Below are 22,892 nucleotides of genomic sequence, written 5' to 3' on the forward strand. Positions count from 1 at the left end.
CCCCACAGAGACCCCTGTGAGGCTGAGCAGGGGGACACTGAGCTCCCACTGCAGGGTCATGGCCAGCCAAACTCTGTGGCTTCCTTGCTTTCCGGATCCCAAGCTCTCACCTCCGGCCAGACATTATTAGTGTGAATTCCATCTCCTTTTGCTGGGGAGGGCAAAGTGCAGCAGCCTGCAGGTACAATTTACTCCAGCATGGGCTCATAAAACACTGCAAATGAAACTTCAAAGGCCATGGGCAGCCACCGCCCATGGGTCCACCTTTCTCCAAACCCTGGTTAGCCGCCCACCCTTGGAGTTCTCCTCCAGGGTGATCTCAGCTCCCTTCCCTACCCCACCCTCCATTAAGGCTTCCATTAAGTAAGCTGGTTTTATGACATCAGCGGTGATTAAACTGACCTGATTTCTCCCAGGCTGGCAGAGTCAAGAGCCCGAGTCAATACGGAAACCAATTCCAAGGGCCTCAGCTAAGCCACTCAGAGAAAAAAAGACCTGAGCCTTATTCGGAGAGAAAAAAAAAAAATGGTGTGCAGCTGCAGCTTACCCCATGTGACACTGCACAGAATCCCAAAGAAATAGAGGGGGAGAGACCCAGCCGTGCCTGCAGCCTGCCCCTCTCTCGGCTTGTGGCTAGGATTAGGGAAATGCTCTGACCTACACACATGGACGGACGCCTGCTCAAAAGAGTTGGTATAACTAGCGCTATTTCCCTTGGGGACAGTGGCAGCCTCCTGCCAGGTCATCTTGTTTGCTGGGCTTACTCTGGGATCTGCCAGCCTCATCCTTCCACCTAGGTCTCCTCGGACCCACCATACTGCCTCTGGCTTCTTTTTTCGTGCTTTGTCCCATACCTGGAGTAGCTTTTTTTTTTTTTTTTTTTTTGCCTTATCTAGTAAACTACTCATCCCTCAAAACTCTGCTCAGGCTTTGATTCTTCCAAAAACCCTTCCTCCCCTCACCCCCAGCCGGAATTACTTTCATGCATATAATTCTGTTTGTTCTGGCCTCAAAGTGTGGTCCCTGGACTGGAAGCTTCAGAATCATCTGGAAATGTGCTAGAAATTCAGGCTCCCAGGCCTCCCCTACCACTCCTTTACAAGTACACAAGGTTAGTGCTTCCGTGGAACACCCATCTCTATAGCATCCTGTGCTTTTCCCCTTTGGCACTGCTCACAACTGTCTTCTTGGATTCTTTGTTTAATATCTTCCCCCCCACCCCCTCTGCCACAGACTAAGTTCCCCAAGACCCAGATTGTGTTTCTGCTCCTGCATCCTTGGTGCCAGCCAGTGCCTGCAACGTCGTAGGGGCACTTCCCCTCTGGGCTCATCATCCTCAGCTCAGGTGCTACTTCAGCCTTGCCTGCAAACCTCCAGGTCCTACCCGTGGTTTCCTTCCATAAGCGTGGGGAGTCGCAGGCAGCAGGGCTCTGGCAGCCTAACCTGACTTGCCAGAGCTTAAGACCTGGCCTGTGTGGGTTAATGATGAAAGCGTTGCCGGGGAGTTTCCACGTGCCTATTTTATACATCTGTCTCCATTACCCAAGTCCCACTGGGTGCCCCCTGCTTTCTTTTGGTTCCTGGGCACATAGTGAGTGCTTTCATTCCTGACTGTAGGTTTCCTGACATGATCTGGTCAGAATAGGGGAATTCTTCATGACAGGTGATTCGCTGTACAAAGTAGTGCTTTAGCAGCTACTGTGTGCCAGGCAGATCCCAGGTGCTAAGACAGAACTTCGAACAAACAGTAAAAACTTCAGCCTCCTGGGGCTTACATTCCACCATATGTCCCTGTATTTGTGTTAAAAGAACAGAGTAATGTGTTCCCAGTAAGTAACATTTTCCTATGTTAGGAACTGCATTCCCTATGAAAGTGAGCTGTGGGTTGCTCTGGAGATGTGGCCTGTGTCTCTGAAAAGTTGTCAAAGTTTTCCCTAAGGATTCTAGGAGTCCATCCTTGAGGTAATACCTCAAGGATTCATAAGTCTCTGGTTTCTAGGGTGTGGTATTCACAGTGGTGACAAACATTATCGTAAGAGAATGTTCTACCCTTGAGAATTCATCTGGGGATGGGAAGAAAGCCAAAAAGCAAACTGCTTCGTCCTCTAGTTTAATCTGCCTGTTATATGGTCTCCTAGCAGCCTGTACCTTCTCTTCAAAGCACTTCATTGTTTATATGACTATTAGTTTTGTCTCTTCCCTCCCCTTTCTTCTCTCTCCTCTCCTGGTTGCCTTCTCTCCTCTCCTCCTCCTCCTTCTCCTTCTTCTTCTCCTCTTTTTCATTCTCCTCCTCCTTCTTCTCCTCCTCCTCCTCCTTCTCTTTCTTTCTCCTTCTCTCTTCCTGTCTCTCTTGTTCGCTGATTATTTCTATCATGCAGCATGTGCCTACACATGCTGGCGTTCTGTAAAATTGGGGGATAAAGGTAGGGAGTGAATCTTGAGATTATCCTTAGACCTGCAACGCTTGTGCATTTGATATTTTTATTTTAGGGCAGAGGAATTTTTTTTTTTTTGGAGATGAAGTCTTGCTCTGTCACTCAGGCTGGAGTACAGTGGCGTGACCTTGGCTCACTGCAACTTCCACCTCTCAGGCTCAAGCGATTTTCCTGCCTCAGCCTCCCGAGTAGCTGGGATTACAGGCATGTGCCACCATACCTGGCTAATTTTTGTATTTTTAGTAAAGATAGGGTTTCACCAGTTTGGCCAGGCTGGTCTCGAACTACTGACCTCACGTGATCCACCTGCCTCAGCATCCCAAAATGCTGGGATTACAAGCTTGAGCCACCATGACTGGCCAGGCAGAATAATTTAATTTTTGAGATTTATGACCTAATGCAGCCCTTACCAATATTCTTAACACTCTCCTTTTAAGTTTTTGAGTAAGCCTGTTTCATTGCAAGTCATCATTGCCAGCTTCAGGTGTTTGACCCAAAGAAGGACATTTGTATTCTGCTTTGAGCTATGGCTCTACTTAATTAAGTAATCTTAAGTAGATGCTCCTGTCTCACAAGGCCTCCAAGCATCTTCCTTGTAAAAGGAGTTGATTGGTCTGTGTGATTCCTTATGCCTCTACAGCTCTACAGCCCATCCCCATTCAGCCAGAGGACATGGCACTTCCTCGAGGTCTCTGCGAGGACATTGGTAGGCAGTGGAAATCTTCCACCAAAATTCAAGGGGGATTTTGAATATCAGAAGATGGAAAATGAGAATCAATCCATGAAATTTATTATTTGTTATTAATTAAGGTTGAGAGAAAAGAGTGAAAGTACTGACCAATATGCATCTGTGATTTCAATCGGCCATGTTGTCACAGTCTTCTGTTACTGTGGAAAATTAAGATTTGCCTTCATATCAGCTGCTGGGTATTTGGGCAGACAATGTTGTAGAAGGAGAAAAGTACAGCTGTTTTGGTCAGTTCCAGGTTTGAAAAATGACACCTCTGTTCACTACCTAGTGATCTTGACCCGGCTTCTCTAAGCCTCAGTTTCCTCATCTGTAAAATAGAAAGAATACCTATCTTATTGTGACTATTATTAAATAAATGAAATTGTGTACGTAAAATGCTTGGCACACAGAAAGCATTCAAGAAAAGCTAACTTATGGCTAGGTGCGATGGCTCATGCCTATAATCCCAGCACTTTGGGAGGCCAAGGCGGGTGGATCACCTGAGGTCATGAGTTTGAGACCAGCCTGGCCAACATGGTGAAACCCTGTCTCTACTAAAAATACAAAAAATTAGCCAGGAATGGTGGTGTGTGTCTGTAATCCCAGCTACTCAGGAGGCTGAGATAGAAGAATCGCTTGAACCCAGGGCGGGGAGGCTGCAGTGAGACGAGATCATGCCACTGCACTCCAGCTTGGGCAATAGAGCAAGACTGTGTCTCAAAAAAACAAACAAACAAAAAAAAAAAAAAAAAAGAAAAGCTAACTTATTTCTACTGACTCTTCCTAGTTGAAAACAAGGTGATGGGCCAATTTGGAGAAAAATATGGGTAGAAGTTGGTGACCTGACTTCACTTAGCCAAGTCTTTTATTCACTGACCATATTGTCATCATCTTACCTGTGTTCCAGAATTGGTTAATTATTACAGTATAGTCTCAGAGTTTTGAAGGAAAAAAAATGGGAAACTTGCTGCAAAGGCAGCCAGATCTGACCCCACCCTCTAGCTCCCTGTGGTATTTTAAGTCAGCATCTCAGATGAGGATGATGGTCACCATCCTACCACCATTTACCATGTTCCTACATATGCATTGTCTCGTTTCATTCTCAGCCATAGCAACTCTGTGGGATGGTGGATTACGTGTTGTCATCTGGTGAGGAAATTGAAACTCAAGGAAGTTAGATGACTAGCCCCCATTCACACTGCTAATCTGTGGATGGAGAAACAGTTGAACATAGCTCACGACTCTAGATCCAGAGAGTCTTTTTGCCACTTCATGTTGTCAGGCATAAAATAATGATTCTGTCTTATTTCTGAATATTTAACTTATATGTAATTTCACTCTCACGTTTTCACTTCCTTACAGAATATCTACTTCTTTCAAGAAGTATTTTAAAGATCAATGCTGTCATATTCATTTATTTTACCATAGATCAAATTCTATGGTAACAAGATTACCAGAAATCCCCAAGTATGTTTACATACTTATATATGTATGTGTGTATGCACATGCATGTGTATCTTTTTCTTTCAAAAGCTCTATCCAATAGCCCAGAAATACATCCCATTTAAAAGAAAAATAAATGCATTCAATTTAAAATCCCAAATGAACTTGCTCAATTTTGGGGAGAGGGTTGTGTTGAAATTTAATTTCTGTGCTATTTGGGACTCATGCTACTTCTCAGAAGAGACACAGTTTTCCAGTAGAGATAAACGACCTCTTCCAAGAACAATGGAAATGGAAAGGGGATGGGGATGGGGTGGGGGGTGCCGTGGGGAGAGGGGAAGGAAGCACAGATGAATTGAAAAGAGAAGAGTTATAAGCAGATTGGCTTCCTTTAAAAAGATGGGATAGGGTCTCCAAAAAATAAATAAAATAAAAAGTTAGGCTATCTATTGGACTGTCCTTCGAAGAGTGGCTGTGACTTAGCGTAAAAGCAGATTTTTTAAAATCATAAATACAGTGAGTCACAAAATTCTCTCACCAAAACCAAGATATGAAAAAAAAAAAAAAAAAGAATAGCTTCTATTTTCTTCAAAACTGCCGTGAGCTTTGTGTAAGCCTCATTCCCTGGGGAATCCAGGAAAACTTAGAATTGCCAAGAAGCAATATTCCGATCTCTTCTGATTTAAAGTCTCTTTTCCATTTAACCATTCAGTCTATTCTACTGGGTATCATCTGGTGGGGTATAAGAAGTCTCTTGAGATAAATAATGTTTCAGAGCATGCCTTTTTCTTTCCCGTCCCAGGATGGTGCATACCATGGGGGATGAGGGGGGTCTCTTCCCTCATACTGTGTCTGGACAGACCAGCTCCTTGGACTGGTGACTGCTGAGTGAGCTTGGTTCTGTCTGGCTTCTTGAGAAGCCACATGTGCTGACCCTACTGCCGGAGCCCATAGTCCTGATCATTTGTCCTGATGCTGTGGCCTCTCTTGCCACTCCCAAGTCTTTGCTGGTCCACTTGTTTCCTGAGAAGCTCTGGGTCCTCTCGCAGGGGCATGAGGGCTCCTTCGGTTGTGAGGAACAGGAAATATGGCCTTGGACTCATCCATTCATTGCCTTCCATCACCTCAACATCATTATTCTTCAACGGTGTTAAACATGTCCTCAAACTAAAGCCTACAACCTCCTTGCATTAGTCCTAGAGAAATTCTCATCCACTGTCTCATCCCAGTATCTTTTATCTACACCCGAGAGTGGATGTTTCAGAAGCATCCCACCCTCATCTTGAGTTTTATTCCCTGAGCTGCTGGCTCTGACCTACTTTCTTTACCACCATCTCCCCTTTTCTCCCCGTCTTGGCTCATAAGTGAATGGGGTATTTTCTCTGCACTGGGAAAGAAACTAGATCAGAGTCTTCTAAGCTTCAATCTGATATGTATTGGGAGTTAAGGGAATTCAGACCGGCCTTCAAGATTACTGTCTTGATCACTAAATGTCTTTTGAATGTCAAGAACTGCATGTTCTTTTCTTTGAGTTCATGCTGATAATCTTAAACCTGAGACAAATAGATGTCTATGGCAGAACTTTGAGGGAAATCAGTATATTAATGAATGTTTTAAAAATTAAACAAATTAAAATAAAAATAGAAGAATATGTTCTTATTACAAATATTCAACAACACAAACATATATAGTAAAAAGAAAAATTCTGTCTTGACTTACACCCCATCCTACCATCATATTTTCCCCTCCGGATATAACCACTATTAACAGTTTAGGGTATACTCTTCCAGACTACTTTCTATATGTTTATATACACGTGTATGTGAAAACTAAACAAAGGTATGGTTTTGCTTCTATTTTTAGTGAAGTGACAATGACACATAGTCTTCTTTTACTTAACAATATGTTTTGTAACTCATTCCCTATCAGTAGCTATCGGTCAACTTCACTTTTAAAAACTGATGCGTGGTAATCCATAGTACGGATGGACCATTATTTAGTCAACCATTTTCATGATGTTACATTTACATTATCTTACAACTTTTGGCTTTTATAAACGGTGACATCCTTGTTTACATCTCCTTGTACAGTAGTTCAAGCATTACAGACATGTATGCTTCATAAGAACCTAATGTGGAAAGTGATGATATTCCATATCTGTCCTTTGACCACCTGTAAACATGAAAAACTATGCTGTCAGGAGTGCCACTGCCAGAAGCTGAGCTTCTGCTTTAATTTTGGTCATTATTCTTCATTTTTACCACTTAATCAGCTCCCCTGAAATGGCAGAGTTTTCAACTTAAGTTTTTCTTCTTTAAAAACTTTCTTTTCTTTCTTTTTAGAGACGGCATCTTGCTATGTTGCCCAGGATGGTCTTGAACTCTTGAGCTCAAGAGATCCTCTTGCCTCGGCCTCCCAGAGTGCTAGGATTACAGGATGAGCCACGGCACCCAGCCATCAACTTATATTTTTCTCAATCAAAAATTACCACAGTGTAGATAGAATAAGGCAAATTCCATGTGTTAATCAATATTTATTGGTATGGACCTGTTTTTAGTATCATTATTGCAGAGAATAAAGTTGAAACTCACAGTGCATCATCCTCAAAACTGCAGAGTGGTCTTTTAGTGGGTGGCAGAGTCGTGGCAGTGGGTTCTCTCAGTGGTGGTCATGCAGGACAGCAGCACACCCAAGTTACCACCATTGAGATAAAGACATGAAATGCTGGCTTCCCTGCACTGTGCAGGGCCTCAGTGGAGAGTAAGCTTGTGGCTGCAGGCACAGCACAGCTCAGGTACCAGTTGTCTTGACACGGGTTTGTCACTACCCAGTTTAGTGATTCACTACCGGGGAGACTTCATGCCCTCCTTTCTGCTTCCATTGGCTTTACCACCTCCAGCTAAACTATATTCTTTCTCTCCTAGGTCACTGGATAGATGGTCCCTTTGGATCATGTGCTCATCCCTGTTCCAGTCAGCTGTGATCAGAGGAGCAACACTGTGTGAGATAAGGCTTGAAACCTAAGGAATTTCAAAGAGGGGGCCACGATGGGCATTCAGCGGCATCTCAGGAGGGGGCAGAGTAACAAGCAGGTGCTTTGCATGCTGGTCTGGTGTGTCTGGAAAGGGCATCCTGCTAAAACGTTTGTCAGGAAACTTCTCATCAGCATTTCCAGCATGCAGGAGCAACCGAGAGAGCCACTTAGATACCGTCTGATTATAATGTGTTTCTCAGAGAAATAAATATCCCAAATGGAAGCACACTTCTGGTTGTCAATTTTTTACAAACACCCTGGAACTCAGTGACAGTTCTGGAGGATCGATATGGTCTGGTGACAGTGAATTGATTGTTCCAGCAGCGATCTTTAATGAGATTGTTCACACTATTCAGGCACCACCATCTCCGGCAGATTACAATGACAATGGCGGGGCCTTGTGAATATAGAAAGCAAAGCAGCCTTCCTGCTCATTTCTTTTTGAAAGCACTAACCCCTAGCAGCAAGGCCTTCTTGTTAATTAGTTGCTAATTATTGGGACAACTTGTGAAATGTTTATTAAAGAGCTGGTCCAGTGGCAAAGAAAAGAACCCAGAGCAAGAGATTGAATTGAAGGGTAATAAAAGGAACGAATACGCTTTTACACAGTTCACTGGCACCAAGGAAATTCTAGCAACTCACTCTTCTGGTGCAAGAGGAGAGGTACTGTAGAAATGCATAGCAAACAAACTAGAGTGGATGAAAATATAATAGACATATAGAGCTAGAAGGAACCTCTATAATCATCTTCCCTTATTTTACAGATTAGGAAACCCAGGTAACAGCGCATAGATGAATTGCCTAAGGTTCTGCTACTAGTTGGTGTCCTGCGAGTCAGTTCAGCCCAGAGAACTCATCACTACCAGGTCCAGTTGAAGGTGAGTGGTGGGGCATTTGGCTTGGACCTCCCATTAAAAAGGGGGTCTATTCTAGTGTTTTTTTCTTTATCCTCAAATGACATATATGGTCTATGATGTATATGGTCAAAGCAACACACTTACAGGCTATGACATACATGATCAAAGCAATAAACCAACAGATTTAGATTGTCTTTCATGTAACTTTTAACTTATATCCCATGACTGCATAACCAGACTACACCACCTTTGAAACATTATAAATGAGTACTTTAAAAATAAATTCCATTATTGTGTGAACAATTATATTGTGTCGTCTGCTTATTCTTTTTTTTTTTTCTATGAAAAGTTAATTTGTTACGTGTATATTTACAATATACCACAGTTTCTGTTATCTTGTTTTGGCATTTAAAATTTTTTTATCTTCTCTTCATTTAAAAAAAAATATTCTAAAATCTACAAAAATAGAAGCAGCCCAGGCTTCTCGAACCTCTCAGGGCTCTTGTTCACTGCTCTATATGCTCTCATTGTAGCATGTCATTTTCATAAGTGATTTAAGTTGACACAATCAGGTTGTAGCTTTCATGATGTTACATTCACATTATCTTACAACTTCTGGCTTTTATAAAAGATGACTTTTTTTTTTTAAGTAGGAGATTCTGTGTTACACATCTGTAAGGCTGTCATAGGAACCCAGAACTTTGCTATCCATCTCCTGGGAGGTGTAGACAACCTGGACACCAGTCCTGGTAAATTCTTAGGGAAGAGCAGTTAATATTTTCATTCTCTATACTAGCCACGCCGATTTATTTGCGTGGCTCTGTAATATGCCTTCAAGTTCATTCTTATGCACAATCATCTTTTAACTTAATATAGTTACTTAATATAGTTGACTTAGTATAGTTAACTTAATATTGTTAATTTAATATAGTTTACCTGCAATATAGCAGGTAAAAAAATCAGAATAGGGGTAAAGTAAGAATATTATTAAAAGCATTTTTATTCTCCCTTAAAGAGTTGCTGTAAAATGTTGTCTTTTCATTCCTGCCTTCTGCTTTCAGAAGTGATTTGGAAAGTATTGCTGGAATGATGCCACTTTTATAATGAAACTATGTAGGTTCTATGCAATCTATGATAATTGAAAGAAAAGATAGATTCTATTCCTTAGGAAACCTTTCAGTCCCTTACACTGGCCCTGTTACGTGGTGCCAGGTGTGCAGCCTTACCTGACGCAGCTAGTACTTCTCTCTGTCTCATTCCTCTCCCAAGTCACACTGTGTAGTCTCAATGGTTCTCAAACTTTAGTCTGCATGAGATCACCTTGCAAACTGGTATAAAATGTGGAACCCAGCCTCTCTCGCAGAGATTCTGATTCATTAGATGTGGGGCAGGGCCGAGGAATCTGCATTTTTAAGAAACGCTGCATTTTAGTGTTAGGCATTTTAGAAGCACCCTTGAGAAACTCTGATCTGCCCGCATTTTCTTACCAGTCCCTTCACTGGTAAGTCCCTTGACATGGATGCATGTTTTTGCATCCATCCAAGGGACCTGGTAAGAAGCCTCTGAATTACAGTCTTTATCTGTTTATTTGGGTGACTCACTCCTGGGATCCCTGGGTAGATGCCCCTCCTCACTCAGCCTGACTCCCAGGGCCTGCCTCCACTCCCCTTGCCTCTGGCAGGGAGAACAAAAGGAGCCTGGAGAAGGGCAGACCCCCAGCAGAATAAGGCCTACCAGTGGGACCTTCCTTCTAGGCTCACTGCATTGCCTGTGAATATTTTTTTAGAATAGATTTAGAAAAAACCCAGGCCATTTGGGGCCAGTTCTGGTGATTCTGGTTTATGATCAAGTGGGAGAATTACTGTTCAGGATCAAGCTACATATAACTATAACAGACATCACAGCTGGCATTCTGGCTTGGGTCATAAATGCATCCATGGCATCAGATGCAGCGTTTCAAAAATACTCTCTGCGGTGATGGTATATATCACAGCCAGGCTGCCCTGAATGAACTCACAGGTTGCTTTACAACTTGCTCTTGTTCTAACCAGTTGGACAGCCATTTTTATTGGCGGAGTGTCTCATTGATTCATTGGTACTTTGCTATGCCAGTTGTTAAATACTTGTACTACTGGAATTAATATATAATTTTTCTCCTGAAGGACAAAACTCCTGTGAATATCTCAATTCAGAATGTTTCTTAAAAATCTAATCTCGTGAACTAATAGTCAATCTTTGCAAATGACGTAAGTCATATGACTCACATTCTAAGTGAAAATCTACTTTAAGCCAGGTTAATATTGGTCCTACATTTATTCCAGGTATCAGCTTATATAAGCATGAAATCTCCATGCTGTGTGTCTACTGTTGCAAGTATTCACTTTCAAAGTATGCATAAGGTTGGAAATTTAATACTCCCAATACTCCAGCAAAAAATGCCTTTAACTTTCTTGGCCATATCTTTAGCTTGGTTTCCTACAGATGGTACTCTGCTGATTCATTTCCTGATGCTGCACTCAAGTTGATTGTTTTATTCTTTCGAAGAATGTTATAAATTGCAGTTTGCTTAGAGTTGAATGATGATGGGGTGGGTTGGGGTTTACAGTTGAGAACCACCACTTTAGCTTATAATAAGACGCATGTAATTTCAATTCACGACATAGGCTGGGGAAGTATTTATAAATAATTATATGTCTGGATGTGTTTGTATCTATAGTTACATTTATTTTTAAGCATACATAGAATTTAAATTAAATATAAAAATATTCATACATATATTAATGCAAAAAACCACTATACCATTAAAAAATTTTTAACTTAAGTTCCAATTCTGGGGGTAAAAGGAGTGGTCAATTCGCAGTTATCACCACACCTGACTTATCAGTAGAACACTAGATACAACTCATACATCCTTCTTTCATTTTGCTGTCAGACATTACTTTCAGTTGGCTTTCCTTCTGCCTCTGGGACTGCACCATCTGTTAGTCACCTTTGCTTGTTCCTTCTCTTTTGACCAACCTCTGAGCATCAGAGTGAGGAGGGTTTAATCTTTGGACCTTATATGTAGCTATACTCACTTCCTAAAATTTCAGACTTGTGTGTCCGATTACCTAGTTAACTTTCCATTTGGATGTCTAACAAACATCTCCTGCTGAGTGTGTCCAAGGCAGAACTCTTAATTTATTATCCCTCATCCCAACCTCACCACTCCTGTTGTTTTTCCCATCATAATAAAAGACAATTTCTTTATTCTCCTTGCTTAGGCCAAATCCTCAAAGTTATATTTGACTGTTCTTCTTTTCTCATACTCTGTATTCAATCTGTCAGCAAATCCCATTGGCTCTTCCTTTGAAATATAATCTGCCAACCTCACCACCTCCTTCACTTTCCTGGTCCAAGGCTCTGTAATCCCTCTACTATATTATTGCCATGGCCTAATTACTGGACTCCCTATCTCTTGTCTCTCTTCAACTTTTCTCAGCACAACCACCAGAGTGATCCTCTTTTTTTTTTTTGACGGAGTCTTGCTCCATTGCTCAGGCTGGTGCGATCTCGGCGCACTGCAAGCTCCGCCTCCCGGGTTGGCACCGTTCTGCCTCAGCCTCCGGAGTAGCTGGGACTACAGGCGCCGCCACCAGGCTCGGCTAATTTTTTGTATTTTTAGTAGAGATGGGGTTTCACCATATTAGCCAGGATGGTCTTGATCTCCTGACCTCGTGATCTGCCCGCCTCGATCCTCTTAAATTTTAAGTCCAAACATGTCACGTTTTTGCTCAAAACCCTCCAATGGTTTCCCAAATCATTCAGCACAAAAACCAAAGTCCCTCTAATTACTAATAAAACCCTCCCCCAACCTACCATCCCTAACTTCATCACTAATACTCTTACACTTAATCATCTGCTACAGCCTACAATTTCTTCTGCTGTCCCTCAAACATCCCAAAGATGTTGTCACCTGAAGGTCTTTGCATGTTCTGCCTCCTTGTCCTGGAAAGCTTTTCCCCAAATACCATTTTGTATCTGCCTTCAGATTTTTGATCAAATGTCACCTTGTTCCCAAAGTTTTCTTTGACCATGCTATTTAAAGTGCAATGCTCTACTTCACCCCTTGCAATCTCAATGCCTCTGTCCTGCTTTAGTTTTCCTTTGTAGCTGTTATCATCAACTGACATAGAGTTTGCTTACGTATTTTGTCATTTTCTGTCTCCTCACATTAGGAACTAGGGTTCATGAGAGTGGGGGTTTTGTAGGCTTTGGAAATTAGTATTTCTTTGCAACAAGAACAGTGTATATGGCAGATACTCAATAAATCCATGCTTTAAAAAGTAACAGTGTATCATGATAAAAATACATAGGCACATGAATGAAATATAAATACAATGGAATCCATCTCCAATATGTTCTCCAATGATCTTTACCTGCTGCTAAAGAATTAGTGTAGTCCTCCTCTCCATTGTATCAGGGTTAATCTGTGTAACCAATAGATTATGTAATGTTGTGTGACCTCTGAGACTAGATTGTAAAAAATAGTACAGTTTCTATTTTGTTCTCTTGGATCACTGACTCTGAGGGAAGCCAGTGACAATGCGGACACTCAGCAGCCCTGTGGAGTGGGTCATGTGGCATATAACTAAGACTTCCATCCAGCCAATAACATTTTGCCAGCCATGTGAGTGAGTCATGCTGGAAACGGATTTGCCAGCCCCAGTAAAAGCTTCAAATGGTTACAGATCTGGCCAACATCTTTTTTTTTTTTTTTTTTTTTGAGACAGAATCTCGCCGTCGCCCAGGCTGGAGTGCAGTGGCGCGATCTCGGCTCACTGCAGGCTCTGCCCCCGGGGTTCACGCCATTCTCCTGCCTCAGCCCCCCGAGTAGCTGGGACTACAGGCGCCCGCCACCTCGCCCGGCTAATTTTTTGTATTTTAGTAGAGACGGGTTTCACTGTGTTAGGCAGGATGGTCTCGATCTTCTGACCTTGTGATCCACCCACCTCAGCCTCCCAAAGTGCTGGGATTACAGGCGTGAGCCACCGCGCCCAGCCGATCTGGCCAACATCTTAACTACAACTTAACGAGAGACTCCAAGCCAAGACCACCAAGATAAGCTGTTCCCAAATTCCTAACACAGAGACTGTATGAGATTAAAAAGAAGTTTATTGTTGCTCTAAGCCACTAATTTTGACTAATTTGTTATACAGAAATAGTAATTAATATGGATTTTTGTACCTAAATTTTATACATGTAATGCTGTAACAAAAATCAAAATGTGGGAGAAACTTTGGAATTCTTAGGATCCAGAAGAATTTTAAGGAGAACATTAAGTGAAAAACTAAAGGACTTTGAAGAGACTGATAGCAGAAACCCAATGTCCTTTGAGGAGGCTGCCATTAAGAGCTTAATGAAAAGTAAGAAAAATTTTATTGGACATGAAAGAAAGGGAATCCTTGTTATGTAGTGGGAAAAAGTTTAGCAGTGCTGTCACCTTTGATAATATTAAAAGAAGGAAATTCACCTATTGAATTGGTGACTCTAACTAAGGAGATTTCCAGGCAGAGAACTGAAGGTGCCCTCTGGTTAAGTCTTGCTTTAAGATGCGAGTGGAGACAAATAAGCTAAAATAATAGCTCTTAATTTAAAGTAAAACCCAGGAATTTCTGGATTGGAAAATTTCTAGCCTTTCTGGATGTCAACTGATACTAATATTTAGCAATGACTTCTGGGCAAAGATGAAACCCTTTCTTTTCTCAGGGAATCATGGTGTAAAGATGAAACATACAATGTGACTGTAAAATATTTTCTTGAAGACTCAGAAAGATCCAAGGCAGTGTCTCCTTAGAGAATTTTTGAGTCAAACAACAGGGCTTCTAACAAGCTTAGGAGTGATATCCCTGAGAAGTCCCAGCAGAAGCCCAAGACATAGAAATGCTTATCTCAAAGAGATTTGTAAATGTGGCCTTTGACTAATGTAGTAAGCATCAATAATATTTAAAGGAGATCCACAAAATTTTAAGAGAATAGTATTAGCAAAACTATCTCTAGCATGAACTAAAAGAGACAAAGACAATAAAAATGAAGAGGACATTTGACCCCAAAACTTATGGGAAGGAAGAAGTGTGAAAAAACTACTGAAGTATAAACATGGGCTATCTTTCGTAGAAAATAAAGGATGCCTCAAAGGGCAAAACCATGATCCCAGAAGGGCAGGAACCATGAAGAATTATTCTCAGGCCTTCACTCCCAATCAAGAAACTACCAGAACATGTGCTGACAAATTTCAGAATTGTTGTGTGCCAGTGACTCCTGTGTGACTCTCTTTCTCTCCTACATGGTTATTTTATTCCTAGGCTGCCACTGTAGATTGAGTTTATTGGAGAAGCATATAACTTATTTCTTTAGTTCACAGGCTTTCAGATCAAGAGTAACTGTGCTCAAATAATTGGACTTGAAGAGCATTATCTGCACATGGACCTAATTTGGATAATGAGAGTCTGGACTTTGAGCTGATGCTCTGATGAGATGAGAGCTTTGGAGAGCTTGAAAGGAGATGGGTATATTTTGCATGTTAGAGGGCATAAATCATTGACAGCCAGAAGGCGGACTGTGATAGGTAATCTCTGATGGCCATCAATGATTCTTTCTTCCTAGAAATTATGCTCTGTGTTGTCAGCCTTCTTCCAAAATGAATGCGGCTTAACTATGTAACTAATGGGATATTTTTAAAGGATGGTATGTGACTTCAGTGGCTAAGTTTTTAAAAATTTGTAGCTTCTACAGGGATGCCCTTTCTCACCACTCCTATTCAATGTAGTGTTTGAAGTTCTGGCCAGGGCAATCAGGCAGGAGAAAGAAATAAAGGGTATTCAATTAGGAAAAGAGGAAGTCAAATTGTACCTGTTTGCAGATGACATGATTGTATATTTAGAAAACCCCGTCATCTCAGCTCCAAATCTCCTTAAGCTGATAAGCAACTTCAGCAAAGTCTCAGGATAAAAAATCAATGTGCAAAAATCACAAGCATTCCTATACACCAATAACAGACAGAGAGTCAAATCATGAGTGAACTCCCATTCACAATTGCTTCAAAGAGAATAAAATACCTAGGAATCCAAATTACAAGGGATGTGATGGACCTCTTCAAGGAGAACTACAAACCACTGCTCAATGAAATAAAAGAGGACACAAACAAATGGAAGAACATTCCATGCTCCTGGATAGGAAGAATCAATATTGTGAAAATGGCCATACTGCCCAAGGTAATTTATAGATTCAATGCCATCCCCATTAAGCTACCAATGACTTTCTTCACAGAATTGGAAAAAACTACTTTAAAGTTCATATGGAACCAAAAAAGAGCCTGTATTGCCAAGACAATCCTAAGCCAAAAGAACAAAGCTGGAGGCATGACACTACCTGACTTCAAACTATACTACAAGGCTACAGTAACCAAAACAGCATGGTACTGGTACCAAAACAGAGATATAGACCAATGGAACAGAACAGAGCCCTCAGAAATAATACCACACATCTACAACCATCTGATCTTTGACAAACCTGACAAAAACAAGAAATGCAGAAAGGATTCCCTATTTAATAAATGGTGCTGGGAAAACTGGCTAGCCATATGTAGAAAGCTGAAACTGGATCCCTTCCTTACACCTTATACAAAAATTAATTCAAGATGGATTAAAGACTTACATGTTAGGCCTAAAACCATAAAAACCCTAAAAGAAAACCTAGGCAATACCATTCAGTACATAGGCATGGGCAAGGATTTCATGACTAAAATACCAAAAGCAATGGCAACAAAAGCCAAAATTGACAAATGGGATTTAATTAAACTAAAGAGCTTCTGCACAGTGAAAGAAACTACCATCAGAGTGAACAGGCAACCTACAGAATGGGAGAAAATTTTTGCAATCTACCCATCTGACAAAGGGCTAATATTCAGAATCTACAAAGAGCTTAAACAAATTTACAAGAAAAAAATCAAACAACCCCATCAAAAAGTGGGCAAAGGATATGAACAGACACTTCTCAAAAGAAGACATTTATGCAGCCAACAGACACATGAAAAAATGCTCATCATCACTGGCCATCAGAGAAATGCAAATCAAAACCACAATGAGATACCATCTCACACCAGTTAGAATGGTGATCATTAAAAAGTCAGGAAACAATAGGTGCCGGAGACGATGTGGAGAAATAGGAACACTTTTACACTGTTGGTGGGACTGTAAACTAGTTCAACTAGCCATCTTTGAAAACAATCTACTACAAGTAGAATTTGCCCCATTCTCACCTTTTAATTAGTAGATTATCATGTCATCATAATCATCATTTTGTACTAAGACAAATGATGAAATTAAAACCAAATCACTTTAAAGAAATACTTAGCATTTTGAGGAACACATTTATGATGAATATGTCACTTTTTTCTGGCTTTGGCTTAAAGCAAGTTACATAGTTGGGATTCTATTGGATTCTTTCTTGCTCCCTGGTTCCAAAAGACACCATAGTAATACTCCATACTCTTATAGCTTCAGGCTACTTGCTGTAAGAGATAAAAACTGTTTTCCCACTTTCAAATCACTCACCACTCTCAGTACTTTACTTCTGACACCAGATATATGGGGAGTTTTCCCCACACACTAAGAAATTCTCCAATGAGCACTAACTGGGTTTCCTACAATTTAACTCAATCCTGACACTATGTATCTGGAGTTAGGGTCAGAACCCACAGGTAAAGGGCTCAGTCCCGTAAGAGTGCCCCCCACCCCTCAAAGACATCAATCACATGTAATAGGTTGTCACATATACTTCTGACTGACCAGTTATAAATCAGGGTTCCCATATCCTGTTCTCATATTTGAAGAATTTGCTAGAATGACTCATGGAACTCAGAGAAATACTTACACTTACTGGTTAATTATAAAGGATATTACAAATGATACAGAGGAACAGCCAGATGAAGAGGTATATAGAGCCAGGTATGAGGGAAGGGGTGAGGAGTTTCCATACCGTCTCTGAGGGCACCATCCTCCAGGCACCTCCATGTGTTTAACAATCCAGACATTCTCTACATTCTGTCCTTTTTTTTTGAGACAGAGTCTCGCTCTGTCACCCAGGCTGGAGTGCAGTGGTGCAATCTCGGTTCACTGCAAGCTCCACCTCCCAGGTTCATGCCATTCTATTGCCTCAGCCTGCCGAGTAGCTAGGACTACAGGCGTCCGTCACCACGCCTGGCTAATTTTTTGTATATATATATATATATATATATATATATACATATATATATATATATATTTTTTTTTTTTTTTTTTTAGTAGAGAAGGGGTTTCACCATGTTAGCCAGGATGGTCTCTATCTCCTGACCTTCTGATCCACCCATCTCAGCTTCCCAAAGTGCTGGGATTACAGGCGTGAGTCACTGTGCCCAGCCTGTCCTTCTATTTTTTTATGAAGGCTTCATTATGCAGATATGACTGATTACCATTGGCCATTGGTAATTAAGTCAATCTTCAGCCCTTCTTCCCTCCCTGAAAATCAGGGTGGGGTGGGGCTGAAAGTTCCAACCCTCCATTCACATGGTTTGTTCCCCTGGCACTCAGCCCTGATCCTGAGGTGATCCTGAAGCCCACTGAGTTGCCTCATTAGAACAAAAGATGCTCCTATCAAAAGATGCTCCTAAAAGGGATTTAGAAACTCTGCACTACATGCTTCTATCACTCAGAGAATTACAAAGTTCTTAGAAGCTCTATGTCAGAAGCCAGGGTCAAAGACAAAATATTTGACAAAAGATTCTCCTAGCATTCCTATCTAAAAAGACTTTCAGTGCTCTACATCAGGAAGTGGGTGCAAAGACCAGTATATATATTTCCTATTATTTTCACATTTGCCTTTAATTAGAATTCTGTATTGCAGAAATTCACACACATACATATGCTCACTATGCTGATATATGTAGAGTCCAATGAGAATAACAATAATTTCAGAAATGTCTGATTGCCAAAATCAGATACTATTTTTCTTAGACTTCAAAAATAGCATTGCCATGATAATCTCTCTTTTCAAAGCATAGCTCTCATGCATTTTGCAAAGTTATTGGTGATCCTTAAACAATCATTAAGTAAGTGACTGAATCTAATGCTAGGTAAATATTTGTCGTTTAGAGTAAGATTGTGGAATAGAAATATCCAGCACTCATTCCCTCACATAAACATCAATTTGAGCAACCAATCATGCATGAAAATATCTTCACAAGATCTAAGAAACCCAGCTGAGAGACTACAGCACATGGCTGAAGCACAGAAATAAGAAAAATGCATTGAAGAGGGTAGGAAGGACATTTTCACATAAACTGCACCACCCCTTCTCTAAGCCCATGCAGCACAGTGCAGAGAGAGATTCCCTCTATGTGGAGGAATAAGCATGAATGAGCACCCAATTTTTCCATGGACTCTAGCACCAGGCCTGTCTCAGTGGACTCTAATACCAGGTCAGGTCCTGCAAACCCTGGCTCTAGGCTTACCTTGAAGACCTAGGCTCTTGGACAACCCTAGCATCAGGCCAGCCCCCAGATGCAGATTTCAGCAGACCCAGATCCCAGGCTTGCCCTAGCAGACTTTGCAACCATGCCACTTCTTACAGACTCAAAACCAGGTTTACCCCTAAGGACCCAGGCACTAGGCCTACCTCAGCACTAAGTTGGCTTCTGCAGACCCTCAGGGCCACCCTCATGGGTCTAGTCACTAGGCCCACTCCAGTGGATTCCAGTGCCAGGTTGGCTCCTGTGGACCCAACACCTGAGGACAGCCCACCTGAGGACTCCAACAGCAAGCACTCCCATAGACTCCACCAGCTGGCCTACTAAGAATTTCTGGACAGGTTAACTGGTGAAGAGTTTTTTATGCCAAAGTCAGTCTGTAAGTATTGGAAGAGATGCCTACTTCTTCAAATACATAGACACCAATACAAGGCCACAAGGATCATGGATTATCAGGGAAACATGACACCACTAAAGAAACAAAGTAAAGCACCAGTAACTGGGCCATAAAAATGTAGAACTACAAACTGCCTGACAAAGATTGCAAAATATTTATTTTTTAAAAGCTTAGTGAGTTATAAGGGAGCACAAATAAATAGGTAAACAAAATCAGAAAAACAATATGTGAACATAATGAAAAGTTCAACAAAAAGATAGAAATCATTTTTTAAAGTACCAAATGAAAATCCTGGAACTGAAGAATACAATGACTGAATTAACAAATTTCATAGACAGCTTCAACAGCAGACTCAGTTAAGCAGAAGAAAGAATTAGTGAACTGTAAAGGAGTTCATTAGAAATTAGGTAGTCAAAGGAACAAAAAGAAAAAGAATAAAGATGTGTGAAGAAAGTCTATAGGACTTATGGGACACTGCTAAGTAAATCAATATACACATTACAGTAGTCAAAAAAAGGAGCAGAGAAAGAGAAAGGGGAAGAAAGCTTATTTAAAGAAGTAATGACAGAAAACTTCTCAAATCTGGAGAAGGAAACGAACCTACAAATCCATGAAGCCCAAAGAACCCCAAGTAAATTAAGCACAAAGAGATCTTCACCAAGATACATTATAATTAAATTCTCAAAAGTCAAAGACAAGGAGAGAATTTTGAAAGCAGCAAGAGAAAAGCAACTTGTTACATACAAGGGAACCCACACACAACTATCAGCAGAAACCTTGCAAGCCAGGAGAAAAGGGGATAATATATTCAAAGTCCTAACGAACAAAAAAGCTGTCAATCAAGAATACTATATCTAGCAAAGTTATCCTTCAGAAATAGAAAAGAGATAAAGACTTTCCTATACCAACAACAACAACAACAGCAAAAACACCTGAAGGAGTTTATTATTACTACACTTACTTTACAGGAAATGCTATAGACAATTCTTCAAGTTAAAATAAAAGGAGACTATCACCAGGAAAAACATGAAAGAATAAAACACTGTAAAGGTAAAAAAAAAAAAAAATCAAATCCAGAATATTCTAATATCATATACGTGGTATGTAAATCACTTTTAACTCTAGTATAAAAGTTAAAAAGCAAAAGTATTAAAAATAACAAAAGCTGCAATAATGTATTGATGAATACATAACATATCGAAGATGTAAATTGTGACTTCAAAAACAAAGTGTAGGGAGAGAAGTTAAAGTGTAGAGTTTTTATATGCAGTAAAAGTTAAGTTGTTATCAGCTTTAAAAAGACTGTTGTAACTATAAGATATTTTATGCAAGCATCATGATAACCATAAAGAAAAAATCTGTAATAGATGTGCAAAAAAATAAAGAAAAGAAATCAAAGCACATCACTATAAAATTTTCGCAAATCACAAGGGAAGACAGCAAGACAGGAAGAAAGCAACAAAGAAACTACAAAACAATCATGAAAGAATTAACAAAATGCCAATAGTAAGTCCTTACATATTAACAATTACTTTAAATGTAAATAAATTAATTTCTCCAATCAAAAGACATACAGTGGCTGGACGGATTAAGAAAAAAAAAAACAGGTTCCAACTATACACTGCCTACAGGAAACTCATTTAGGCTTTAAGAACACATATAGGCTGAAAGTAATGGGATGGAAAAGAATATTTCATGCAAATGGCAACCAGAAGAGAGCAAGGTGGCTATACTTACATCAGGCAAAATAGCCTTTAAGTCAAATACATCACAAGACACAAAATGACAAAGAGGTCAATTCATCAAGAAGATATAACAATTGTAAATATATATGCATCCAACATTGGAGAACCTAAATATACAAAGTAAATATTAACAGAACTTAGGAAGAGATAGACAGTAATACATAGTTGTAGGGGATTTCTACTTCACTTTCAATAATGGATGGATCATCCAGACAGAAAATCAATAAACAGTGGACTTGAACAACACTATAGATCAAAGGGACCTAGCAGATATACACAGAAGATTCCATCCAACAGCAACGGAATATTCACCAAGATAGTTTCTATGTTGGCCCACAAAACAAATCTTAACAAATTTAATAAGATTGAAATCATGTTAAGTATCTTTTTCAACCACAATGGTATGAACAAGAAATCAATAACATGAGGAAAATTGGAAAATTCACAAATATGTGAAAATTAAACAACACACTCTTGAACAACCAATGAATCAAAGAAGTAACCAAAGAGGAAATTAAAAAATATCTGGAGACCAACAAAAATAGAAATATAACATACCAAAAGTTATTAGATGCAGCAAAAAAGTTCCAAGTGGGAAGATAATAGTAATAAATGTCTACATTAAGAAAAAAGAAAGAATAAAGATCAGATAAAAAATAAATGAATTAGAGACCAGAAAAACAATAAAATAGATCAATAAAACTAGGAGTTGTGTGTTCTTTTAAAGATAAACAAAATTTACAGACCTTCAGCTAGACTTACTAGGAAAAAAAGAGAAGAATCAAACAAAAAAATTATAGATGAAAAATAAGGCATTACAACTGATACCACAGAAACACACAGAATCATAAAAAAAAACTACCAACAACAACTATATGCCAACAATTTGGATACTGCAAAAGAAATAAATTCTTAGAAACATATAACTTACCAAGACTGAATTATATAGAAATAAAAAATATGAACAGAACAATGATAAGTAAGGAGATTGTATCAGTAATCAAAACTCCCAAGAAAGAAAAGCCTAGAACTTGTTGTCTTCATTGGTAAATTCTACCAAACATATGAAAAAGAATTAATGCCATACAGCCATACAAACATATTTAGACACTCTGGCAAAAAAAAAAAAAAAAAAAGAATTAATGCCAATCCTTCTCAAATCCTCCCAAAAAATTGAAGAGGAGGGAACACTTTCAAACCCATTTCATGAGGCCAGCATTACCCTGATCTCAAAAACAGACAAGGACACTGCAAGAAAAGAAAATTATTGGCCAATATCCACAATGAACATAGATGTGTGAATCCCCACCAAAATACTAGCAAACACATTAAAAGTTTCATACACCCTTATCCCTAGGATACAAGTATAGGGGAGTAATAATATCTCTTCCTTCTTATCCTCTAATTTCATTGCTTATGTCCCCACAACAAAAGAAAGATTAACAAGAGAAAAGCACACCCATTTATTTAATGTATGTTTTATCTGACATGGGAACCTTCATAAGGAAATGGAGATCTGAAGAAACAGTTAAACCTTTGTATATTTTTGCTATGTTTGATGAAGAGTGGATAGTCATTGAGAAATATAGGGAAAAAGAGGTAAGATCTAATGGTAACAAACTAGAGGAAACTTAGTAAGGCCTGCTTGTTTAGATTCTTCTCTGTGACAAATGAAGATAAGGATATTTCTTTCCTCCAGATAAAGAGA

At 39.9% G+C, this 22,892-nt stretch overlaps 1 long non-coding RNA gene across 2 annotated transcripts; it reads left to right on the top strand.

Annotated features, from left to right (window-relative positions):
- The first annotated feature begins 451 nt into the window (after nucleotides 1–451).
- LOC134732690 (uncharacterized) lies at nucleotides 452–7,870 on the top strand. 2 transcript variants are annotated; one of them, XR_010116115.1, is made up of 3 exons: nucleotides 452–689; nucleotides 1,016–1,111; nucleotides 7,533–7,870. It is a non-coding gene; the product is annotated as an uncharacterized lncRNA (long non-coding RNA). The 2 variants fall into 2 exon arrangements; XR_010116116.1 differs by lacking the exon at nucleotides 7,533–7,870 and adding an exon at nucleotides 6,951–7,112.
- Nucleotides 7,871–22,892: the final 15,022 nt, after the last annotated feature.

Source organism: Symphalangus syndactylus, chromosome 16, assembly GCF_028878055.3.
Source record: "Symphalangus syndactylus isolate Jambi chromosome 16, NHGRI_mSymSyn1-v2.1_pri, whole genome shotgun sequence".
Classification (NCBI taxonomy): Eukaryota; Metazoa; Chordata; class Mammalia; order Primates; family Hylobatidae; genus Symphalangus; species Symphalangus syndactylus.